Source organism: Choloepus didactylus, chromosome 17 (assembly GCF_015220235.1).
Source record: "Choloepus didactylus isolate mChoDid1 chromosome 17, mChoDid1.pri, whole genome shotgun sequence".
NCBI lineage: Eukaryota > Metazoa > Chordata > Mammalia > Pilosa > Megalonychidae > Choloepus > Choloepus didactylus.
The window spans coordinates 36455313-36464919 of record NC_051323.1 but is presented as its reverse complement, the minus strand read 5'-3'; the positions used below and the strand labels follow the sequence as shown (position 1 = coordinate 36464919).

The 9607-nt window shown below is 37.9% G+C and overlaps 1 pseudogene; it reads right to left on the bottom strand.

Annotated features, from left to right (window-relative positions):
• Window positions 1–1331: 1331 nt before the first annotated feature.
• LOC119512452 lies at window positions 1332–2884 on the bottom strand (annotated as a pseudogene).
• Window positions 2885–9607: the final 6723 nt, after the last annotated feature.

Sequence of the window (9607 nt, the reverse complement as noted above, 5' to 3'; positions counted from 1 at the left end):
CTAAACATCAGGATATCTACACCTTTGTTATTAGTGATGGGAAAGTTACTATGACCTCTCAGGATATAATGTGTTCTTTTTGGTTAAATTTGGTGGGCAAGGGCAGGCAACTCTATAACTTTTATCCCTTTCTTACATTTTTTCCCTCTATTACTTCCACATTTCAAATAAAAATATTAATCTGTGTTTGTGTACAGTACATCATCACTGTTCTAGCACAGAATTATGTTAATCAGTTATTTTATAGCTAGCAAAATGGTCCAAACACATTAAGGAAACAAAAGAAGCAGATCACTTAGTTCTGCCAAAGGGGCACCTAGTAAAGTACCACTTCAGCAAAGCTTCTCCTGCTATTCCTCATGATGTGGGCAAAGAGACATGGCAACAATTTCAAAAATATGGGCAGAAACTTAAGGAAGATGACAAGAAACTGTTCTCTGTTTCCGAAAAAAGATCTTACTAGTTACTGTATTCTGTATTACATTTTATATTTTATAATCTTGGAGTTAGAACGAATACCAAATCAGTTACAGGGTAAGATTATGAAAGAAGTTGTTTTCCTCTTGTTTTAGATAAAAATACCTGACCAGTGAAAGCTGAACTTCTTCTAAGTAATTATATTTTCCAAGAGAAAAAAAGGCACAGGAGGTGAACATTTCAATTTGGCTCAAAAGTAATAAAAATGAATTTAATTTAAAAAGTTGGAAACAACTAAAACACAAAGTCTAATTTCCTATCTCTTCTTGGACAGAGTTCAACTATATAATATAATTAACAACAAATATAAAAAGAAACACTCTGAATGATGTTCACCATCATCAGGGGACCCTCCATGATGACTGACATTTCTACATGGACTGAATCCTTAGGACCAAGTCTACAAAGTAGGATCTAATAATTAATTTTGATTAAACATCTGCTTGATCACTACTATCTTTCTAAAGCTTAACCTACTTTCATGCTAACTTCCTTTCTGTGAAACTGAAAATGATTCAGATGCTCTAATTTTCAGTTGATTGCAAAACTATCAGACAAAAAAGAACACTAAAAGATGGAAAGTCACCTAGTATTACATCTGTGAAACCTAACTCAAGATGTCACTTTCATATGTAAACAACGAATCATAAGTTTCAAAAACCAGTAGTCGTGGTCAAGTTTATATCCTATTGTCATTCTATCTTTAAAATATAGCAGTAACATTTATTATAATTGTAAACATGTCTATATCCCAAGAGTACATCTAGGAAAAGAGGCAACCATTTTTATGATGCCCCTGACATTCCCTTACAGACTTCTTGTGACAACTGTAGTGAAATTAATTTTAACTACAATTGCTGAGTAGGACTCTGAGGCATGACCAGAGGGAATGAAGTTTCTCACACCACTGAACTGCTTTGGTAGCAATTATGATTGTGATGAACTATACGTAAGTTACACATTTAAAAAGTCATTAGAACATCTCTTTCTTGTACACTAGTGTACAAAGGCCTTCCAAAGATAAATGAGTGTAGGCCTGGTTTAATTTTTTCAGCTAGAGCCATTATTATGTTAAGATCGCCCTCTGCTGCTAAATCAACGTCTATTTTCAGGTTCCAAAGAGATTTAAAAGGCTTTTTACCTTCTGCGTATCATCTTCTATATATTTTATTAGTGTCAAGGATTTTCTGTGAAGGACAAGTAGAAACTGTGCAAGAAAAGTACTCCTGAGAGATAAACCTGGTTTCAAATGAAAGACCTGATCCAGAAAGGCTTTTACTAGAGTGTTTCTGTGTAAGACATCTTGAAAAACATTCAAATCAGGAGTGTAGATGATTCATCTGTGTAGATGATTGTATCCTGATCCATGTCTTCTGAAGTGGCCCTCCAGAATGCTGTCAGTTCTGATCTCATGTATCTACACTGATTATAAATATGTTCATGACAGAGTGGCATCTGCTTGACAGTATTGACATCCACATCTGTGTGTGTGGTGGGATAAGGAGCATACATGACTTGTTGGAAGGGCAGCACAAAGCTTCCAGTTGAATCCTTTAGTAGACCTTGTATAAAGAATCCCGACTCATATTTAAATGATGATTCAGCTTCACATAATCTGGAGCATTTTCTCTCTGCTGGAGTCAGCAAAAGGCATAATGTTTTCACTATCTTATTTACTTTCTCTGCACTGCTACCTACTACTACAGAACAGCCACAGGTTTGCAGGTGTGAGCTAATGGCATTGAGAAGGAAGCCTTCATGACAACTGTCACCCATATCATCATCACTGAGTACTGTATCAGCTACATCTATTTCTTCAGGAACACTGTGTGATTTCATAGATGAAAGAAGTTCCATTACAGGAATTACTTCACCAATAAGCATTGGAATAATGCTCTGAACCTGATCTTCCAGTTTCTCTGTGCCTTCTAAAACAATCTTCTGGACATTTTCTTGCCTTTCCTTACGCATCCATAGCCTTCCTTTCCGGATAATGTGTGTTAATCTGTCAACACACACTCTGTGAAGTGGGAGGTAGAAGCTAAGTTCTGTCTGTGGAAGTATAATTGACAGTCCATATGTACTCCTATCACCATTCCAGTTTCCATCAAAGATTAATGAAACAATAATTACTCCTTTTTTCTGACAAGACAAAGAACTTTACATCTATAGCCCCACTCTCTGCATTTCAAAGGATTTCCCTATTTCAGGTGTGTTTAGCAAGAAAAGTTATTTCTCCATCGCTGAGTAGGACCTGTTCTGTTTCTGGGGCCCAAATGTGCCCCACTCTAGGACCAAGAATGTTGTCCCAGTAAGCAAAGGTAGCTGCTAATAAAGGCGATTCACCACTTAAAGCAATCTCTGTCTTGGCAACCACTGGAAATGATGGTGGAAAGAGTGCCGACATCACTGCATGCTAACTGTCTCATTATCCAAATGCTCCAGAGATACTTTGTCTAATCCCATTCCTAGAGGGGAAGAACTGGGCAGCAGGGATCGCTGTCACGCAAAGCGCCATCTTATACCTCCTCTTCTTATTCTTACCCTCATCCATCCACATGTGTTGCCGTATAAATATGTGAACTGTTCTCCTGAATATGTGTTAATCTCATGATAGAAGCACCCAATATATTATCTTAAGTGTGTATAAACATCCCAGTTACAAGAATCTCAAGTGGTGAATAAAAAGAAATGCCTTAAATGTTTTAAGAAGAAGATTGAAATAATATAATATTTTGAAATAAATGAAAGAAACTGCAGGCCTAAAGGAATCCACATTGTCCACTTTCAGGAACAACACAGAGAAAAGGAAAGAAAAGAGAGTTGCCTATCCCAGTTATATTATCTGCTTCAGACTGCAATCGGTAAGCTCTTGCAAGAGACTGAAGATAAAGGCTAATTCCAGGCAATATGCAATGCATTTGGATAACATTTTGTGGCCTTCAGGCTCATTAGAAACCATAAAAGCAACTTCTTCATGAAAGGAGGAAACTGGAAAAGAAGAAAAGCTGGATTTCTATTTTAAGCCAGTTTAGTGTGCAGGAAAAACAGAACAAAAAGCCACTGTAATCAACTACTGTGACAACGTATCAGCCTAAGAATGATGACATCCTTCTTTCCTTTTACCTCTTCTCAATAATTCAAAATTCACAACACTTCACTACACCCATTTTCAGCAAGCAGTGTTTGGACCATGGTAAGCCACTAGGAAAATAGCTTAGTACCTCCCATCTCAAGTCTACATGAAAAATAAAAAACTTCTCTATGGCAAAAATAAACTAAATAAAAAAAATTGACAAATATGTCATTGCAATATGTGATACAGAGGGTTAACACTCTTACAATAATGTATAAAAAGCTCTTACAATTAGAGAAAAAAGAACATCCTAATAAAAAATGGTCAAAGGATATGAAAAGATAATGCAGAAAGAAATACAAAGGCTAATAAACATGAAACAATGATCAATTTTATCAATGAAGAAATGCAAATTCAAATTAGGTATCATTTTTAACCTGGCAGATTGTCAAATATTGTTTTAAAAGATTAAAAAAATAGGTCCAGTAATTTTCCCCGGGAATTTGGTAATTTATTCAAAGGAAATGATGGAAATCATGTTAAAAAATATATGCACAGCCAGTTGACCAAGACGGCAGTGTAAGATGCTCCAGGGTATTCCCCCATGGAATCTTTGAACAACTAGCAAAATCTGGAAGAGCCATCTTCCCAGCCTGTGCTCTCATTGTGGGTCTCTGGCCTGATTCTGGAGGGCAGAAGGAGAGCAGAATAACCTTTATGCACATAATGAGGTGCTGAATGTCAGTGCCAATGCTGATGGCAGCTGAAAGATAGAACAGGAAACTAGTCTCTAGCTCACTCTCCCAGAACTTGTCCTGCAGGCAGAAGCAGCTTTCAGATAGCTAAGGCAATGTAAAAGACATTAAGTCAAAGCAGCCTGGGGCAAAGAGTTACTTGCTTTAAGACATACAATAGAGCAACCAGGAAGAAAATATATTTCACAGGGAGTGGAGGGGGCATTTGAATTCCTATAAATTGGGAAATTTCTAAAGCAGTGAGCAAGCACAAGCCCAGGACAAGACACAGGCTCAAAGAAGATAGAGGGAACCTTGTGCTTCACCTTGGGCTGATCTTCTTGATAGGAGGTCTAAACTTTGAAGGAGAGCACCACTCAAGACAGAGCCAATTTGCAAAGGCTGTCAAAGGTGTTTTCTGCATTGCCTCCTTTGTTTTTATCAGTTCCTGGCACTCAAGGAAATCTCTGTCATATCACTATCATGATACAAACTTAACATACAGACTGCTCAGGGACTAAATCCTATAGTTAAGACTTCAAAATATTAATACCAACAGTGTGCAACAAAACCTTAAAAGACAAACAAAAATACAGGAAATTAGGCCCATGCAAAGGAATAAGATAAAAGTCTAGAAACCATCAGCTAAGAAGACCATACTGGCCAGGGAGGAGTGAAGATGGCGGCACAGAGAGGAGTGGAAGACTGTTAGTCCCCCCAGAACAATTCATAAATGACCAAAAAACTAGTAAATAACCTGGAATAACTGTGGGAGACAAACATGACTGTCCACTCATCATCCACCAACCTGAATTGGGAGGAATGCCTGAGATCACAGCATAAAATCTGTAAGTAAAAACTGCAGACCCGCGCTGAGAGCCAAGAGCCGAGAGCCCCTCCCTCACAGAAGCCTCGCGGTGCTAGAGAGCAGAACTCTCCAAACAAGCTAGTATACCTCAGCCCAACTCCAACTGGAGTTTTAATGTTAACTGCTCAATACAGACAGCGAATTCCCAACAAGCAGACAGAGGCTTTTGGTGACAACTGACCTTGGGAGAGTCAGCGGACATATCTTTCTCAGGGCGGGGAGGCCAGAGGATCAGGTGCTATCTCTGGCTGACGGGTGAATCTGGGAGTTTTCTGTCCCTTTCTCTCTCTGTGAAGAAAGCCTCAGCTGTTTTCAGCCCACAGCAATTTGCAGTAAAGAAAGCCTCAGCCATTTTAAAATCGCAGTACTTTGACCAGCAGAGTCAGAGAAACAAAGAACTTACTGACATGCACATGACCTCTCTGGAGGGGGCATAACTTCCCAAGAGGAAAGGGAGGGGCCCAGCTCTACTGCCTGCCTTACTGGAACCAGACCCCAAAGCCTGGGGGAGAAGAGTCAAGGGCCACACCCCCTTATACCAGCCATTGACAGGCTGACAGGTGCACCTGCCAGGCAGAAAAGCACAGGGTGTGTCAATCCTCTAAGAAAAACCATCAGGGAAACCAGATACCAAATATTTCCTCCTTCTGTGACCTGAGCCTGTTCTTGTCTGGGAAAACCTGATTGGGGTGGCCTAGGAGGTCAGATGCCTAGACAACAGAAAACTACAACCTACACTAAGAAAAACGAAGTTACGGACCAGTCAAAGGAACAAACCTACACTTCAACTGAGATACAGGAATTTAAACAACTAATGCTAAATCAATTCAAAAAGTTTAGAGAAGATTTGGCAAAAGAGATAAAGGCTATAAAGAAAACACTGGGCATACATAAGGCAGAAATCGAAAGTTCAAAAAAACAACTAGCAGAATCTATGGAAATGAAAGGCACGACACAAGAGATGAAAGACACAATGGAAACATCAATAGCAGATCTCAAGAGGCAGAAGAAAACACTCAGGAACTGGAGAACAAAATACCTGAAAGCCCACACACAAAGGAGCAGATGGAAAAAAGAATGAAAAAATATGAGCAATGTCTCCGGGAACTTAAGGATGAAACAAAGTACAAGAATATACATATCACTGGTGTCCCAGAAGGACAAGAGAAGGAAAAAGGGGCAGAGGCAATAATAGAGGACCACAGAACAGAAAATGAAAGAACAAAAGAAAGAATGGGGAAAAAATCAAAAAAATTGAAAAGGACCTCGGGGATACAATAGATAAAATAAAAAATCCAAATATAAGACTCATTGGTGTCCCAGAAGGGGAAGAGAAGGGTAAAGGTCTAGAAAGCGTATTCAAAGAAATTGTTGGGGAAAACTTCCCAAACCTTCTACACAATATAAATACACAAAGCATAAATGCCCAGTGAACTCCAAATAGAATAAATCCAAATAAACCCACTCCAAGACATATTCTGATCAGACTGGCAAATACTGAAGAGAAGGAGCAAGTTCTGAAAGCAGCAAGAGAAAAGCAATTCACCACATACAAAGGAAACAACATAAGACTAAGTAGTGACTACTCAGCGACCACCATGGAGGTCAGAAGGCAGTGGCATGACATATTTACAATTCTGAGGGAGAAAAATTTCCAACCAAGAATACTTTATCCAGCAAAGCTCTCCTTCAAATCTGAGGGAGACCTTAAATTTTTCACAGACAAGCAAATGCTGAGAGATTTTGCTAATAAAAATCCTGCCCTACATCAGATAGTAAAGGGAGCCCTACAGACAGAGAAACAAAGAAAGAAGAGAGAGATATGGAGAAAGATTCAGTACTAAAGAGATTCAATATTGGTTCAATAAAGGACATTAAGAGAAAGAGGGGAAAAATGTATCTGACAAACATAAACCAAAGGACAGGATAGCTGATTCAAGAAATGCCTTCACAGTAATAACATTGAATATAAATGGATTAAACTCCCCAATTAAAAGATATAGATTGGCACAATGGATCAAAAAATATGAACCATCAATATGTTGCATATAGGAGACTCATCTTAGACACAGGGACATAAAGAAATTGAAAGCGAAAGGATGGAAAAAAGATTTCATGCAAGCTACAGCCAAAAGAAAGCAGGAGTAGCAATATTAATCTTAGACAAAATAGACTTTAAATGCAAAGATGTTATGAGAGACAAAGAAGGCCACTACATACTAATAAAAGGGGCAATTCAACAAGAAGAAATAACAATCATAAATGTTTATGCCCAATCCTGGTGCCACAAAATACATGAGACAAACACTGGCAAAACTAAAGGAAGCAATGTATGTTTCCACAATAATTGTGGGAGAATTCAACACATCACTCTCTCCTATAGATAGATCAACCAGACAGAAGAAGACCAATAAGGAAATTGAAAACCTAAACAATTGGATAAATGAATTTGATTTAACAGACATATATAGAACATCACATCCCAAATCACCAGGATGCACATTCTTCTCTAGTGATCACAGAATTTTCTCCATAATAGACCATATGCTGGGACATAAAACAAGCCTCAATAAATTTAAAAAAAAATTGAAATTATTCAAAGCACATTCTCTGACCACAATGGAATACAATTAGAAGTCAATAACTATCAGAGACTTAGAAAATTTGCAAACACCTGGAGGTTAAACAACACACTCCTAAAATAAATGGTTTATAATGTAGAATGTAGGGGAACTAGTGATAGAGAGCAATTAATGAAGGGGGAATGATAACCCAATAAGAACAGATAAGCTATTGTGGGTAAATTTAACATTCTGGGAATGCCCAGTAATGACTATGGTTTGTTAATTTCTGATGGCTATGGTAGGAACAAGTTTACAGAAATGTTGCTATATTAGGTTATTTTCTTGGGGTAGAGTAGGAACATGTTGCAAGTAAAGTAGTTATTTTAGGTTAGTTGTTTTTTCTTACTCCCTTGTTATGATTTGTTTGAAATGTTTTTTTATTGCATATGTTTAAAAAAATTTTTTATATAGCTAATTTAATGAAAAAGTTAATTAAGAGCTAATGACAATCAATGCAATATATGATACTGGAGTTGATCTAAGAATGGAGGAGAAAAGCTCAAAGGGGGAATAAGGAAAAACTGGAACATAGAATTTCAACTTTATATCCATATTAATTTTCTTTAAGTTAATGACATAAGTGAATATCCTTGTTCATAGGAAATGTACACGGAAGTGTTATGAGTTCAAGGAGTATGATATATGCAACCTGCTCTCAAATGTTCAGAAGATGATAAACGGGTAGATAGATAATTGATAGAAAGATAATAGATATGGTTGAAAGAAAGAGGGGGTGGGGGGAAGGAGAGAAAGAGGAAGGAAGGAAGGAAGGAAGGAAGGGAGGGAGGGAGGAAGGAAAGAGAAAGAAAGGTACTGTAAAGGTAGCAAAATGTAAAATTGGTAGATACGGATATCTGGGGGTGGGGTGGTGGTGGAGTTCTCTGTGTAGGGTTTGTATTGCATTTGCAACTGTCTTATATGTTTGAAATTATTTCAAAATAAAATAATAATAATAATAAAAAAAACCTCCCAACAAAGAACAGCCCAGGACCAGATGGCTTCACAGGGGAATTTTACCAAATATCCCAAGAAGAATTAACACATCAATCCTGTTCAAACTCTTCCAAAAAATTGAAGAAGAGGAACATTCCCTAATTCATTCTATGAGACCAACATCACCCTAATACTGAAACCATATACAGCTACCACAAGAAAAGAAAATTACAGACCGATATAGATACAGCTATTCTCAACAAAATACGAGCAAACCAAACTGAACAGCACATTAAAAGAATTATATACATGATCAAATAGGATTTATTCCAGGTATGCAAGCGTGGTTCAACATAAGAAAATCAATTAATGCAATACACCAAATTAACAGAATGAAGGTGGAAAAATCCACATGATCATCTTAATTGATACAGCAAAGGCATTTGAAAAAATCCAGCACCCCTTCCTGAACAAAACACTTAGAACATGAGGGATAGAAGGACACTTCTTCAACCTAATTAAGGGCATTGTGATGATTTAAAGCTGTTATGTGCCCCAGAAAGGGCCTTGTTCTTTTAATCCATTCCTGTGAGTACAGACCTATTATAGGTGGGACCTTTTGATTAGGTTATTTCAATTGAGATGCGACCCACCTCATTCAGGGTGGGTCTTGATCCTCTTGCTGGAGTCCTTTACACATATAAGAGTATAAGGGACACAGAGAAAGAGACGATGAAATTAAGAGATGCTTATAGACTAATGCTCCAGAGAAGCTAAGAGAGGACCCACAGAAGTTCAGAGAGGAAGCCCCTGGAACCAGAAGCTGAAAGCAACAAAACCCAGGAGAGAAGGACCAGCAGACAGAAGCCATGTGCATCACACTCAATGGTGAAAG